Below are 16,960 nucleotides of genomic sequence, written 5' to 3'. Positions count from 1 at the left end.
CCTTCCAATTCTGTACAAGAGGTCGAAGACTTCAAAAGGGAGTTAGAGATTGAAGAGGGAATTTCTTTGGAATAATTCTTTTTTTTTAATTCACATGATATGTCTATTGATTTTAGAGAGAGAGAAACATTGATTGGTTGCCTCCTGTACATGCCGACTGGGGATCGGACTCACAGCCTATGTATGTGCCTTTACCAGAAATCAACCCCACAACCTTTTGGTGTGTAGGATGCCATTCCAACCAACTGAGCCACCCAGCCAGGTCTCTTTGGAATAATTCTTGAAGTGCTCTGACCTTTCCCACTCCTTCTTCACAATGAGGGTGGGAGGGAAGAGGGCATCACCCCTGCTGCAAGGTCAGTGGGAGGACCCATAAGAGGGCCAGTTGGAGAGCTTGACCTGTGTCCCTTCAAGTTTATAAGACACAATGGGCAAATGCTGGATGAAGACTCATGTCTCAGAACCCATCAATGCAAGAAGCCATGGCTGATGTTGGGAACAGCCCATACTTTCAGAGTTTGTGAGCTGTTCCCATGGATGAGAGCTGAGCCTCTCTAGAGAAAGCTGGCCTGAATGTCACAGAGCCTGCCCAAGAGGGTGATCTAAAGAGGCAGGAGAGGTCAGCAGACAGACACTGCCATGGCCAGAAGAGCATTCACTTGTGCTAAAGAAAGTTTAGGGGAGAGACCCTCAGGCATCCTTTTTACAGAATTGTGGAGATTGAGCAGCTCTAAAAATCTCAAAGTGCTTCATGAGATAGAATCAACTGTAAACATCTGCCAAGCTCAGGGAACTTCAATGACAGCTCAAAATAGAGCAACTCCAGAAAAGCTGCTCTTGTTCCCCACACCCTTACCTTTCCAGCCTACTATCTCCTCCCCACCTTATTCAGACCCTGAAGGAGTCAGAGCTGATGGTTGGCAAGTTGTAGAAGGAGCTATTGAATCTCAAGATGAGGAAGTAGTGTCCATGTCTCCTCGTTCTTTTTCCTAATATTGGCAGCCACCCTGAATCAGAACAAAACTCTGGAAGAGAGAGGGCTTTAATTGTAAACGAGATGCAAAGATTTTGCATTTTGCCTCTTACACAAAATTGGACATTTGAATTACAAAAACAGAACTGATTTGCAAGACTTGAAGTGACCAGAGACTTTTTATCACCTGAAAGGGACCAAACAAGTTATGGGATCTGCCCTGAGTGTCACCTGAAGGGTGAAGGAAGGAGTCTGAAGGTTTGAACAGGCTGGGAGGGTATGGGAGGGTGAGAATACAGCTGTTTCTCTTGCCAATAGCGATGGTCAGTGTAGCACAAGGTCAAGAAGTCACATCCCCTGACTGGCTACAGAGCTGCTGGTAGCAGCTTCCACTACGTGAGTGAACAAAACTGACTCCTAAGCCATACACTGTTTCCTAAAGGGAATAAGTGGGGAAGAGAGGAAATTTAGGAAAATACCAGTACTCCAAGCTAATCAATTGTCATTTCAGAGCTTTAAAATTTGGGGTACTGTGGTACTGCTGACACATTTGTACCCAATCATGGGTGATGCCACAGGCACAAGGGTTACATCTCAATTGTAATTTCTACAATAGAGACTGTATTGCTCTAGAACAAATTACCCCAAACTCAGCATCTTGAAATGACAATGGACACCAATTATCTCACATAGTTTCTGTGCACTGGGATGTTGGCAACAGCTTGAGTAGGCGGTTCTGGCTCAGGGTCTCTGAGGAGGTCATAGTTAACATGTCAACTCAGGCTGCAGTCATCTGAAGGCTTAAATGGGGCTGGAGGACCCATTTCCAGTTAGTGCAGTAATATGGCTATGGCAGGAGGCCTCATTTTTTTCACCAAGTGGGCCTCCTTATTTGGCTGCTTGAGTGCTCTCACAACATGGCAACTGACTTATGCAGAGCAAGGAGTTCAAAAGGGAGCTCAGGAAGCCACCATGGATTTTGTGACCCAGTTTGGGAAGTTACATACCATGCTTAGTACTCTCATCAACAGAGGTAAATTATTAGGTCCAGTCCAAACTCAAGAAGAGGGGACTTAAGCTCTACCCCTTAAAGAGAGGGTGTCAGTGAATTTGTGGGCACCACAGAGACTGACTTTTCTCTCTTACACACAGAACAGGGAGTGAAAGCAGGAAAGGAGTAGGTGCCGAGAGTAGAAGGGCCCCTGTCAGTGAAGCTGGGGCCCCAAAAGCATCAGTTAGGACAGAGCTATGACTTATGCCAGTTTGGTAAGTTCCTTAGAGGTTGATTTCAAGGTCATGAAGAAATCTGAAATAAACCATTGGTGGTAGACTTTACAGAAAAACTGGGAGTATAGCAGAAGATTTTACAGGTCAAAACTGTTAAATAAAGGACTTAATGAAATGTTCCAAGGAGGCACCCAAATAATCCAGTGTTTTGGGATTATACACCCACAGCAATTAGATTCAGGTTCATATAGGAAATAAAAAGCAAGAAACAAAAAAATCTGGAAACCAAGAGAGATTAATCCAACAAGTATTAAAACATTATAGCCCGGCTGGTGTAGCTCAATGGATTGAGCGCGGGCTGTGAACCAAAGGGTTGCTGGTTCAATTCCTAGTCAGGGCCCATGCCTGGGTTGTAGGCTAGGTCCCCAGTAGGGTGCGCACAAGAGGCAACCACACATTGATGTTTCTCTCTCTCTCTCTTTCTCTCTGCCTTCCCCTCTCTCTAAAAATAATAAATAAATTTAAAAAATAAATTAAAAAAACATATTATAAAGTCACAATAATTTCTAAAAGTATGATGATGTTGCATGAATATCCACAAAAAGAAAAGAAATCCACAAAAAGATCAAATTATAAGAATTTGAATATATGATAGAGGTGACATTTCAAATCTTTGGAGAGAAGATGGACTATTCAGCAGACTGGTGTTGGGAAAGCAGCAGAACCAGCTGGCGGGGAGAGTTGGGGTGTTATGTCAACAAAATTGACCTCTCGTGGGTTAAAGATTTAAATTTTTTTTAAAAGCATGGAAGTACTATCTAGTAACTAAAATAAAGCATAAGAACATATTATTATCTTGAAGTTTTTTCTAAGCATAACTCCCACAAACAATGGAAGAAAAGATCAATCAATTCAACTCCATTAAAAAAGAAATCTTCATCAAAGTGCACCAATTCACCATCAAATCTTCATCAAATCACCAATCAAAGTGCAACGAAGTACGAACTGGGAAAAAGTATTTGCAACTCAGATCACAGACAAAGTTATAGATAAGGATTCAAAAATTACTAAAGAAACAGGCCGAACTCAATGAAATAATGGGCAAAAACAGGTCATAGAAAAGGCTCTTCACATTGGAAAATCTGTCAGCCTCTCTCACAATAAGAAAAAGCCAAGCTAAAATCCACTGACATAACTTTTTCACCAGGTAGTTTGGCAAGATCAAAATGTTAACAATGTGTTGACAAGAATCTGGGGATGGATACATCATATGTTGCTGGCAGGAGTGTAAATCAATGCTCATCCATGGAGAGAAAACTGAAAATATCTACCAAAATTACAAATGCACTTCTAAAATTTAACCTACAAATATCCTCATATATGTATGTGTTGGAGCAAAGAGAACTTCCCTACCCCACCCCCTTCAGTTCTTACAGCTGTACTAATAATAAAATAATAAAATTGACACAAGACTAGATTAATACATGCACATGGGAGAATCACAATATGATGCTCAGATCATAAAATGAGGCTCAAAAAATGATCAAACCAGGCATATTTTTATACTATTTAAGCAATAAAAAGAAACAATAAATTCTGAGAAATTGACAGAACAAAAGAAATAGTGTTCTTTAGAAAGGAATCTAAGGTTTGGGTATTAATTAATGAAGAATCTTAAAAAAGTAGTAAATCAGAAAAGAGGCCAGAAGATTTGATTACACAGACTCTTTGGCTCTGAATTGTTTAACTCTAGTGATAAGGGGAGTCTTCCAGGTGCAAAAGGACTCCTTTTACATGCGAGATTTATTTTCTGCATTCAGAAAGACAAGGGAGGATCAAGGTGCCATTCTGACACCAGCTACCAGTTAAGTAATTTTCATTTAAAGTAATCAGTATGCCTTTGTGGGATATTTTGGGGCAGCCTGTTTTGGGCCTCAACTTATGACATCATATATGAAGTAGATAATCCGTTAAAATTCCAAAGGATTGAAAAGATCCAAATGTCCATCAATTGTAGCCTAGTTAAAGGGTGTGATATTATGCACAAGTTAGAAGAATAACAGAGATCTATCTGTACTGATGTGAGAGGGATTTCAACCAGATATTTTGTCTAGTGAAATAAGCAAGGTGCAGAGCACGTGAATGTCTCCATTTGTGTAAAAGGGGGAAGGACAAGAATATCTACAGATATTTGATTATATACACAAAACCTGTGGAAGTCACACAAGAAACTGGTAATATTGTTCACTTTTGAAGAAGGGAATGAGTAGTTGGGAGATGAAGAGGAATGAGAGAAAGACTTTAATTTTATATCCTTTTACATCTTTTGAATTTTGAAACATATGAGTAAAATACTAATTCCAGGAGCAGGGGTCAGGGGAAGTTTAGATAAAAACAAAACAAACTGAATATGCCCAAAGTTGGGAAGTGAAATCATGGAAATGGAAAATTTTTTCATATTTTTAATATTAAGATATAATTCAGATATCATAACATTCATCATTTTAAAGTGTATAGCTCAGTGGTTTTTAGTATATAAAAAAAGCTGTGCAACCATCACCACTGTCTCATTCTAGAATATTTCATCACTCAAAGCAGACCTCCATATGTGTTACTTGTCACTCCCTCTGCTCCTTCCCACTAGTGCCTGGTAATCATTAATCTGCTTTCTATCTCTATGAATTTGCCAATCCTGGATATTTTATATAAATGGACTCATACAATATGTGATTTTTTTTGCAACTGACTTCTTTCATTTAGCATGTTTTCAAGGGTCATCCGTGTTGTAGCATGTGTTAGAACCTCATTCCTTTTTATGGCTGAAAAATATCCCATGGTAAGAATATGCCCATTTTGTCTGTCAGTTGATGGACAGTGTGTTATTTACACTTTTTGGCTGTTCTTAATAGTGCAGCTATACACAGTTTTGGAAGGAGACTTGCTGGGGGGTGGTGAACACACAATACAATATATGAATGATATGTTACAGAATTATACATCTCAAACCTATATAATTCTATTAACCAATATCCCCCAATAAACTCAATAAATAAAATAAAATAAGATAAAGAAATGCAAAGTTTTGACTCACATCAGCTTCAAGTTTCCTAATACTCATAACAAGAATTGGGCCAGCATGTACTGCCATATGATTGATATTTTCTGTACACATTTTCAAACACATTTAAAATACATTCTGGTCCAACTATGAAAAAGTCCAATTTTCCATTTAGGTCAGTTTTTCCTTTACCATCCCATGCACTTCCCACCTTGTTTCTTCTGGTGTTTTCCTCCCTTCTCTGTCTGATGCTGTTTGTGCATTCCCCATCCCTCTCGCTTCCCTACCGCGCAGTTCGCTTCTCATAATATGCATTTTTCATTCCCTCTGTTTGCCAGCATGTACAATCATCATTGCCATATTAATTCATCCTGGAAAAAAATTAAAAGCTGACACACCTGAGCTTTCTTTGCATAACCATTTTTGCCACTAGCTCTTAGCCTGCAGGCCCAGGGGTTTGTTGAAACCCGCCCTGCCCCCTTCTCCCGCAAGTCTGAAGCTGTAGCATTTTTCAAGCCCAGGGTTACTGATCCCCAGAGACTCTCTTCACAGAGATTACCATCAGCAGCAACTGGAAGGCGGTGTTTATTTTAGCTACAAATAAGACTTTGAGAAACAGGAGGGAAGTCACACATGCACACACACTCCCTCCAGAGAAATCTTTTGGTCTGGAGTTTCCTTGGTGTCAGGGTAAACACAAAAAATAAGAGCTCGGGTTCTTCTGCTGCCATTTCTGTCCATCCAGGCTCCAGAGAGCATTCCCTCCCAGTGGGGAGAACAGGCCTTATTTATAAGAGTGGCATCCTTAGCAGTCAGAGATCAGAGTTTCGGATCAGTGAAGGAAACTTGTTTGGATTTTTCATTATAAATGTCATTGCCCTATTAGTGGCCAAAATCCTATTTAATGGAATATAGACACTTGGTTTTGTTTTGTTTTTTTGTTTTTTAAACTATACCACTGCCTTTATATTCCCACTCTGGGAATAGCAGCATCCTGTCTCTCCTGAAGGATTGCAACAGAGTTAATTGCTGTTTTCTCCTCTTGCCCTGTCCAACCATCCCACAGAGTGACACAGGTTGATGCTCCTCCCACATTTCCCTGTCAGACAGACCCCTGTTCTAAACCATGCCCTGTCTCTCTGGTACCAGTAGGACGAAGTCTAGCTGGTGCACGGATATATAAGACGCGCCAAAATTGCGTTCTTGTCTGTCTTTCCCTGTTCTCCTATACATACCCTCTCCACCAAACAAGTCGATTCACTCTCCTCTGACCACCCCAAGCGCATTCCAGCCTTGACTCAGACCACACTATCTGCTCTCTGTCTAAAAGCTCTCCATTTCCTCATTCAACAAATATTTACAAAATTCCCACTACGTGCCAAGAGGCAAGACTTCACAGTGACGCGGGGTGAGTGAGAGCAGCAGACAAGGCATCAGGCAGTTCTAACACAGTGTGAGAAGGTGTATTGGACTGTGACGCAGGGTTCTGGGGGAGGGTAAACTAGTGAGGGAAGAGGGCCAGGGAAGGAAAACATCAGCCGCACTGACTGCAAGCTTTCAGCAGCTGTTAGATAGGCAGTGTTTTCCCATTGGTGTCGGAAGGCTATGTGCTGCTAGCCACTCTACTGCCTCTCTGAGGCCCACATCTTCCTGGGTCAGAGAGACTTAAGTGAGGGCACCTGACACCAGAAACTTTTACCTTCCGCATCTCTTTAGCAAGCAGTGGCGCAGGCCCTTGTTCTTTGCAGTGTTTTTAAGCTTTGCGTGTTGTATCTTGTTTCCACAACTGTCTATGTCTCTGTGGGCGGGGCATAGTTTCACACACACTGTTTTGTACAGAGTAGGCAGCAAATAAATATCTGTTGAATGAATAAGTGACTAAATGTACTCATAACACCTGATTATATGTCCAAAATCATCTGTCTGCAAAATAGGTCCACTAAAGAGAGTTTCTCTTTCCTAGTTCACAAGGAGTGCTAAATAGATTAATTCATTTTTGTCCCCAATGAGACTTGAGATCTTCAGTTGAAGAACACTAAAATCTTACTAGATGAAAAAAAACATAAAACAAAATATATTTTACCTGGTAGCAGGGCCTCAAATACTCTCCTTTAAAGTCATTTAAACTCACAGCACAAAAGTGGAGAGCATAGAATAAGGAGAAAAACTTATTTTTCCTCTTTAAATGTTTTTGCAGTATCTAAAATGATTTCTGAGCTCTGGGAGTATGCTGCCAAAATCAGAAGAAATGTACACATGAATGTACAGCTCAGAGCCAGCCTTTTCCTGAAGGGTGGATGGCCTGTGTCCTCCAAAACCTGGACACTGGAGCTCTGAAGCAGCTTCTCACTCAGCAATTAATGCTGCTGGAGCTACACCCAGGCCCCAAGCCTCCAGCTTTGTCTCTGGAAGAAAATGCTGCTGAACACTGAGGAAATCTTCAAGGAGATTAAAAATAATGACAGAGATCCACAGCTTTGCTCTCCTTGCCTTCCCCTCTGGGCATGAGGCTGCCTGCTCCCAGGATGCCTTGTGCAGAGTGGGTGGTGGCCTTCCAGGGAGAAATGGGCATGGGTGACCACACCCTTCTTTAAGGCTGTCCTCCCTCTGTTTGAGGGACACTATGTTCTCCTTGACAGTTTTCCTGTCTCCTCCACCTTGTCCCACTTCCACACTCACTGACCTACTTGCCTTCAAGGTTGAAAGCAATGGTCTCTCCCCTTCTCTGCTCCTCACACTCTGTCCAGCCGACTTACTTATGCCCTCCCCAAGGGACAACCTCCAAATCTTACATCCGTTTACACTTTTGCCTGCCCACAGTGAAAACTCATTATGCCCCAAATTATCTCATTCTCTCTCTCTCCAAACCTGTCTATCCTGCTACCTTGGGAGCCAGAAACCTGAGGCACTGCTCTCCCTTCTGCTCTCTATGTGCTGCCAGGCTCCATCCTCCACGTTCCAGCTGCCACCGTCTTGGTTCAGGCCCCGCTTTCTCTCTCATTAGCTTACAGAATGGCTTCTCTGTCCTCAATCTCTCACTCAGTCCAACCTCCAAATTTTGGCCGAAGAGATATTTCTAAAATGCCAATCTGATCATGTTTTCTCCCTATTTAACTTCTGTCACCGGAATCCTACCACCTAAAGCAGTGTTTTCTAAACATGGTTATAGACCGGGGAGCTTATAAAAACTAAAGATTCCAAGGACCCAAGAAAGGCTGAGTCAGAATCTCCAAGGAGTTGTAGGTTATTAGCTCTGCCTTGGACCTGATTTTGAAAATCACTTTTACCAGAAGAATCAACTTCAAATTCCTTTGAAGTGCTTTGGCCTCAACAATCTGAGCCATCTTCCATGTTCATTTCCTGCAGGTACACTCACTCTCTGCCCTGGTATTCCACTGTGCAGATGCCAACTGAAGGTTTCCTTATGCCCCCTAGAAAAATCAGTTCCATCCTCCTCTGGGCCTCCTCCTAGCCAAAAACAAAAACAAACCAAAAAAACCCTACTAGGATTGGGTGAAGGGATTAAGAGATACAAATTGGCAGTTATAAAGTAGTCATGGAAATTTAAAGTACAGCATAGGGAATATAGTCAATAATATTGTAATAACTATATGATGTCAGGTGGGTACTATACTTATTGGGGGCATCACTTTTTAAGTTATGAAACTGTGCAATCACTATGTGGTACACCTGGAACTAATATAACATTGTGTGGCAACTATAATTAAAAAATAAAACACAACACTACTCTATCACTTAGCACATTGTACCTATATTTCTTTTTTTTTTTAAGATGTTGCTTTTTCCAGCTAAACTACAGACTAACTCCCTGAGGAAAGTCTTAAATAGTTTTGTATTCTCAACTCCCAGCACAGGGCTGCATCATAATTGGTTTTTAATAAATATGTATTAAATGCACGACTGGATGAAGATGAATATAAGAAAACACATAATTTCTATGTTAAAAAAAAGAAACAGGCCCAAGGTTGAGTCACTTGCCCCCAGGACAGCAAACCCAGACTTAATTGCAGTTTCAGCCCCTCCCAGGAGTGGAATTTTAAACTGGAATTTCTTGATCAAGGTAGTGAGGTGATCTGCCTGATAGGACCCTTGCTGCCTTTCCCCCAAAGACAGACAAGCTGGTCTGAAATGACCCTTTCTTTCTTTTTTTTTTCGTTAATAACTTTCTTGTCCCAGCCAGTTCCCTATAAGAACCCTCCATCGTGCACAGATCCTCAGAGTACCTCTCTATTTACTAGGTCGGTGTGAAGACCAGGACCAACAGAATAGCACTGGTCTGATTAAGATAGCATAAAGTATATAAAACAAAGTGGAGTCACTCATATCAATTAAAATGGCTGCAAGTTAGCCATGACACTTTCTTTCAAGAGGAAAATTATTTAAGTCAGAGTAAACACATCTGGCAAGGAGACACACTTAAGATATCTGCACATGTGGTCAGAGTAGCCACGTCTGCAGAGCGTGACCAGCCAGAGATGGGCTCCTGGGGAAATTCTATACTTGCTAACACCGGTGTCAAGCACAACAGCCATGTACCACCATAGGCTATTAGGCAAATTATACATCTGGCATCAGGGGTGCCAGGACATTTATCGAAAAGACCCAGAAGGGTGGCGTACACCACTTTGAAGGTATAACCGAGGCAGGCTCCAGACCACTGCTGAGACAGCCAAGCTCCACACTCCAGAGTGCTGCCCCATGCCATGCTGATCTCCCTTGGCATTGGCTGCCCCAGGCTCTGCCCTGCTGGACTGGGGACATCTGTCCTGCTATGCACCTGACTCTGGAGATCATTCCTTGGCAAGACGCTGGCAAATCTCTTGCCTACCATGCTGTCTCCAGAGCCTGCACATAAGACTCTGGGACTCCAGTTCATTATCCCCATTGATTGATTGTGTGTGTGTTACATTTCTCTTAGACTGTTAAGAGTATGAGTAGGAATTAATGTATGTTGAGGTTCTACTTTGAGTGAATGTGCATTCAACAAAAGTGAGTGAATAGCATAGTTACTGTGTGTGATTCTTGTCTATCCCTTGGTGCTGTGCTGTCCAGCAGGCAGCTAGCCGAGCAGTTGCCCAGCTGACTTACAGGAAAGACTATATCATGAACAGGTGCTTGTGTAAGTGGGATGCTGGTTGCTTCTAGGGTCAATCAATAAAGCCAATTATATCTTCAGATTTACTCAGTTGAATTTTGTTTTTTAACATACATATAAAATTTTATGGAGATGGAATAATATGAAAAGCTACAGTTTTTATAATTTCTAAAAGTTTAAAAATATCTGAAGCCCCAGAAACTTTCCATGTTCCGCCTGAAGTCTAAAACCTCCACATCATTACTATATCCTTTTTTCCCCAGCATCCTCAGCTGAAACCACCCAACAGTAGTGTCCTAAGGGGAAGGGGCCTTTGGCTTAGGTGCAACCAATAAGGGATGGCTTTGGCTATGATAATTTTTTAAAGATTTTTATTTAATTATTTTTAGAGAGAGAGGAAGTAAGGAAGAAGGAGAGGGAGAAAACATCAATCACATACCCCCACAGGTGACCTGGCCAGCAACCAGCCATGTGCCCTGACCAGGAATCAGATGGAACTGGCAACCTTTCAGTTCACAGGCTGGTGCTCCATCCACTGAGCCACGCCATCCAGGGCTGACTATTATAATTTTAAAGAAGATAATAAGCCAGTTAAAACCTACTGCTTTTGATTATCAACGTGTGTTAGTAATTCTAAGCAAAGTCAGTGATAAAATTCTACTGGTTCCCCCTCCCCTCCAGATAACCCTGTCCTCTTGTGATTCTTTTCCTTATTATCCTAAGTAAAGCTATATTTGATATTTAAATCTTTATAAAGAGAGAGAGAGACCAGAAAAACCTCTTGATCTGCTGCCAGTGGAAATCATACTCTTTCACAGGGTTGTGAGGAAAGCATTTCACAGATGCAGACACAGGAGACTGTGGTGTGACAGGTTTATTTGGGTTTCCCATGTCCCACCTGTCTGTCCCACCATGAGAAAAGACTATTTTTTGTTTGATTATTTAGTTGACTTTTATTTTTCTTAAAGATGTTATTTATTTATTTTTAGAGAGAAGAGATGGAAGAGAGAAAGAGAGGGAAAGAAATAATCAATATGTAAGAGACATATCGATCATCTGCCTCTCGCACGCCCCCAATTGAGGACCCAGCCCGCAACCCAGGCATGTGCCCCAACTGGGAGTCAAATCAGCAATCTTTGGGCTCACAAGCTGGTGCTCAGTCTACTGAGCCACACCAGCCAGGTCATAGATGACTTTTAAAAATAAATATATGCATATATTTGATGAAAAGTAAATATATATATATATGGAATTTATTTGCAAGAGGAAAAAAGTGTTTATTCTAAACTAAAGCTACTTATTAATATTGCAGACCCAGAGAAAGAAGATACTTACCAAGAAGGACTCCTGGTGGCTAAATGGGCTCAAAATAAAAAACAAAAACAAAAAAACAGCACAGCTTGGCAGCAGTTTCTAAACAGGGGCCTCTCACAGGCCTCCCACACAAGCCGCACTTTAGGGAGAATCCTGCACTGAACGCAAGCTGGTACTAAGCTACCTGCCTCCTGCACTGAACTACCTGCCTGCACTGTGTTGCTGCCATCTTAGCCAGCCCTTATAAAAAGAAGTTCCTGAAATCCTATTTCAATGTATAGGACTGAGACTTTATCTATCCAATCACAGCTGTGCAACTATCCCCAACAGAATCTTCACTGACCAATCAGAGTGACTGCATTATAACCAATCAGGACAGTGCCTTTTGGACCAATCAAACCTCAAAAATTTGGAGTCTTGATTTGCATAAGGATGGACCAATCAAGAACCAGAGTTGGGACTTCTCTATATATAAGTCAGCTCTCCTCTGTCTCTGAGAGCACACTTTCCCTTTTCCCTTAAGACTGAAGACTGTGTTTTCCAGCTGGAGCTGAAACACTAAAGACAAAACACCTAAGGTGTCTTTAGGTGGAGCAGATCTGTCTGCCTGAAGAGGAGGCTTGCTCAGAGGCATCCTCTCCCCAGGGCCACCTCACAACCATGCTATTCCATAGCTATGCTGTTTCATAACTGGACCATAATGCTATTGAATTGTTCTAATAGCTGTGCTGTGTCACAAGTGAGCTGTTTCCACTGAATAGTTTCCTTCTTAACCTTACCCCAAGTAGGAGTTCCTATTGGGGGTTCCTACTGAGGTTGAATTGGCACCATTGATTGACAATATAATGCTTACACATTTTTTTAACAGTGAAGAAATAGAATCCTTTACATAACACTGTTTTAGCTTAATACAAAAATGAGGCAAATTTCTTACATTAAACAGGTGGAGTTATTCAATAATTTAATAATTCAAATGCTACAGGAAGTTTGTGACACATTAAACAATATTTTTATAGAAAAAGTATTTTTATTGAGATATAATTTATATATATTTGGGTGTACAACATAATAATTCAATATTTGTGACACATTTCTGAAAGAATGATAATACATACATAACTATTCATAGAAAATGTCAGACAACAAAAAGGAAACATACTTTCTACCAGTGCTTTTTACAAAACTGAAACAGAATTTTGTAAAAGCCAATTTTCCATATTTCAGTATATACAAATTAAAATATAAAATTAAAATAGCTTAGAATTTTGCTATTTCTTGTTAGAAAACTTACCATAAAGAGTCCAGTCAAGATGGAGGTGTAGGCAGAAATGCTTCACTTCCTCACACAACCAAAATAAGGATAACAACCAATTTAAAAATAAAGAACAACCAGAACTGCCAGAAAATCATCTACACGGAAGTCCAACAACCAAGGAGTTAAAGAAACATTCACACTGGTAGGAGGGGCAGAGAAGACTCATGGCAAAGCAAGGTGATGGATGTCTTGGGAGATCCCACATTCACATGCAGATAAGCCAGGCAGAATAACAGGGGAGTGAGACAGAACACAAAAGCCAGGATTTCAGCATGGGAAACTAAAGACTCAAAATCCCTAGCTGTGAAAAATCTGTGGGGGTTGCAGTGGGTGGAGGAAACTCCCAGTCTCACAAGGGAGTCCATTGGAGGGACCCACAGGGTCCTAGAACATACACAGACCTGTGAATCAGCACCTGAAAGGGCACAATTCACTTGTGGGAATCAAGGGAAGTGATGGAAAATGGGATGAGAGCCAAGCAACTGGCACTGTTTCCTCTCTGACCCCTGTCCCACAGAGAGTGCCACATTGCAGGAAAGAGGATTGCCCCACCCTGGCAAATACTTAAGGCTCCAGCTCTTACCAAGTAACAGGTGGGCCAAGACAAAGAAATATGGCCCAAATGAAAGAACAGATTAAAACTCCAGAAAAAGAACTAAGCAATGAGAACATAGACAACCTATCTGATGCAGAGTTCAAAACACTGGTAATCAGGATGCTCACAGAAATGGATGAGTATGGTCACAAAATGAAGGAAGAAATGAAGGCTACACAGAGTGAAATAAAAAGTATACATACACGGAACCAACAGAGAAGGGAAGGAATCTGGGACTCTAATCAATGATTTGGAACAAAAGGAAGAAATAAGCATCCAGAATGAAGAAACAAGAACTCAAAAAAATGAGGAGAGGTTCAGGAACCTCTGGGACAACCTCAAACATTCCAACATCCAAATCACAGGAGTCCCACAAGAAGGGAAAGAACAAGAAATTGAAAACTTATTTGAACAAATAATGAAGGAGAACTTCCCCAATCTGGCTAATGAAATAGACTTCCAGGAAGTCCAAAAAGCTCAGAGAGTCCCAAAGAAGTTGGACCCAAGGAAGCACACACCAAGGCACATCATAATTACATTACCCAAGATTAAAGATGAGGGGAGAATCTTAACAGCAGCAAGAGGAAAGAAGAGAGTTACCTACAAAGGAGTTCCCATAAGGCTATCAGCTGATTTCTCAAAGGAAACCTTATAGGCTAGAAGGGCCTGGAAAGAAGTATTCAAAGTCACAAAAGGCAAGGACCTACATCCAAGATGACTCTATCCAGCAAAGCTATCATTTAGAATGGAAGGGCAGATAAAGGGCTTCCCAAATAAGGTCAAGTTAAAAGAGTTCATCATCACCAAGCCCTTATTATATGAAATATTAAAGGGATTTTTTTCTAAGGAAAGAAAAGAAGGTTAAAAATATGAACAGTAAAACAACAACAAACAACTATCAACAACTGAACCTAAAAAACAAAATCTAAGCAAACAACTTAAACAGGAAAAGAACCAGAGAAATGGAGATCACGTGGAGGGTTATCAGTGAGGAGGAGGAGAGGGAGAATGGGGGGGAAAGGTACAGGGAATAAGAAGCATAATTGGTAGATACAAAATAGACAGCGGGAGTTTAAACATTGTATAGGAAGTGGAGAAGCCGAAGAACTTATATCTACAATCCATGGACATGAACTAAGGGCAAAGGGGAATGCTGGAGGGTGGGGGCAGTGCAGGGAGAAGGGGGATAAAGAGGAGAAAAAAATTGGGACAAGTGTAATAGCATAATCAATAAAATATGCTTTAAAAACAGAAAACTTACCTTAAAATCTCTCATTTTAATCAAGGTAAAAAACAATTTTCACAGTCAAAGAGTTAGAAGCACCGGACCCTTTGACCTCTGAGAATCCCCTCTGCTACAATTTGGAATATTATGTGTCTTTGACCAAGCTTTCTTTGAGGAACCTCAGAGCAAGTTTACCAGCCATGTTGCAAAGCATATAAAACTAAAAAGCCTTTCTTTTTGTCCTTTAGATAAACAGATTATTCTCAAGACAAGAAAGAAAGAGAGAGACAGAGTGAGAAAGAGAAAGGAAGGAAGGAAGGAAAGAAGGAAGGAAGGAAGGAAGGAAGGAAGGAAGGAAGGAAGGAAGGAAGGAAGGAAGGAAGGAAGGAAGGAAGGAAGGAAGACAAACCCAAATGGAGTCACCCACCAAGGCTTAATACCTAACCTAGGATCAGGCTGGCCTGGCAGAGGGTGGCAGGTTTATTCTTTGGGTGTTCTAGAGGGGATGAGTTCTGAGGCAAAAGCCTGTCATTCTTCCAAAATTGTGTAGATTTTTAATCTTACGTTTTAGTTTGTAAACTAAGCCTATGAAAATAAGATAACTAAAAACTAACAGGGGAACTGCTAGGAGAACCCAGGTGTTAGCCTTCATTGAGAAGCTTAAGTGATTAAAACTGTAACTAAAGAGTATTCCAAAATCATGAAGCTTTTGAATCAAGATCCCTTCCTTTATCACCAAACCTTTACCTCTGGAATTTTGCCTAGAGGGTATTGGCAGGCAGCAGGACCCCAACTTGCTGTTCAGTAACAGTATTAGGATGATTAGACGGGGAGCTGCAAAAGGGAGGAGAAAAGCCATGGGCCATGACTTTGAATCTTAAAAAGAGGTCGAAGTTACAATTTTGAATGCAGACTCAAAGACACCTTGGACGTTGCATTGCACTTGTACTGATTTGTTGACATAGAAGCAACACTGCTCTTTGAGATATAGACATGTGCCTCTTTCTGAGGCAATGAGATCTAATGTGCTTCAATTCTGACAGGTGACCCCTCTTAGGGAGTTTATCTGCTCCTGGGGGAATGCTAAAGTCTCCCCCATTTTAGTGCTTTGGCAGTGTCCTGGGGTAGGCAATGGTGGATACCTAAGGAGGCTTCCCTTACTGTAGTTCCCATGGCCAAGACCATTCCCATAGCCAAGAGAATGCCTATAAGTGATATTGGAGGAATTAGGGGCCAGCCCTTTTGATTAAGTGTCCTTGTGCCCTTAATGGGAAGGGGAGAGTGGCATTTTCCCAGGCTGTGGAGACATCAGGAACGATGTAACTAAGAGAGCAAATTCCCCTCCACTGTGAAGGGAGGGTCCAATATGCCTTAACCCAGCAAATCCAGAATTTACCAATTCAGAAAAGAGTAGCTGAAATGAATTAAATTGATTTGTTCAGATATGGCTAAGGTTTCTCCCTTTTTATATGAGTTATCTACCCAAAATTTATATTTTAAAAGATGGCCCTGACAAGACTTCTTGGAGAAGAGTAGATATTTCCATTTCAAATATGTAGGGAAGGAAATCAAGCTTCTCCTTGAAGGACTTTGGTTTCATAAAGCCAATTATCTGTAAGTCTTTTTAAGATGACTAGAGGAGGTTTTGGAAAGTTAAAAGGGTCTGGTGGGCTTTGATATTCTGAAGCCACACCTCTGGCCCTGTAAAGACTTCATTTATTTTTTTAAAAACAAGTTATTTTTAATACCTTGACAGTTGGGTACTACTCAAATGTTTGTAAAGGGCTTGGGCAGGAACCCTGTCATCCCATACTGCTGGATCGATCTGGCATTCCCATGAAGGAGTAAGTGTATCTGGGTGATCCCTAGCCTGTATGACTAACATTTGAAGTGGGGACTTCAATGTAGGGCTGCCTCTATAATTATTCTAGTTCCTAATAATTGAAGGAGGTCTCCACTGGCAGGGGTCAGACACTCTGGGACTACAAGAAAAGAATGAGTGAAGTGCTACCTGTCCCAGAGACAACCTAGAGGAAGGGTGAGGTTTTTGGTTGTAGGCTTCCCAGCTACTCCTAGGACAATACCGGATTGTGAGGAAAGGGGTCTGGAGAAGCAAGTAAAGACAAAGTACATGGCC

Source organism: Phyllostomus hastatus, unplaced genomic scaffold, assembly GCF_019186645.2.
Source record: "Phyllostomus hastatus isolate PE091 unplaced genomic scaffold, TTU_PhHast_1.1 phas_contig_37, whole genome shotgun sequence".
Taxonomy (NCBI): domain Eukaryota; kingdom Metazoa; phylum Chordata; class Mammalia; order Chiroptera; family Phyllostomidae; genus Phyllostomus; species Phyllostomus hastatus.
This window is presented reverse-complemented; position numbering follows the sequence as displayed.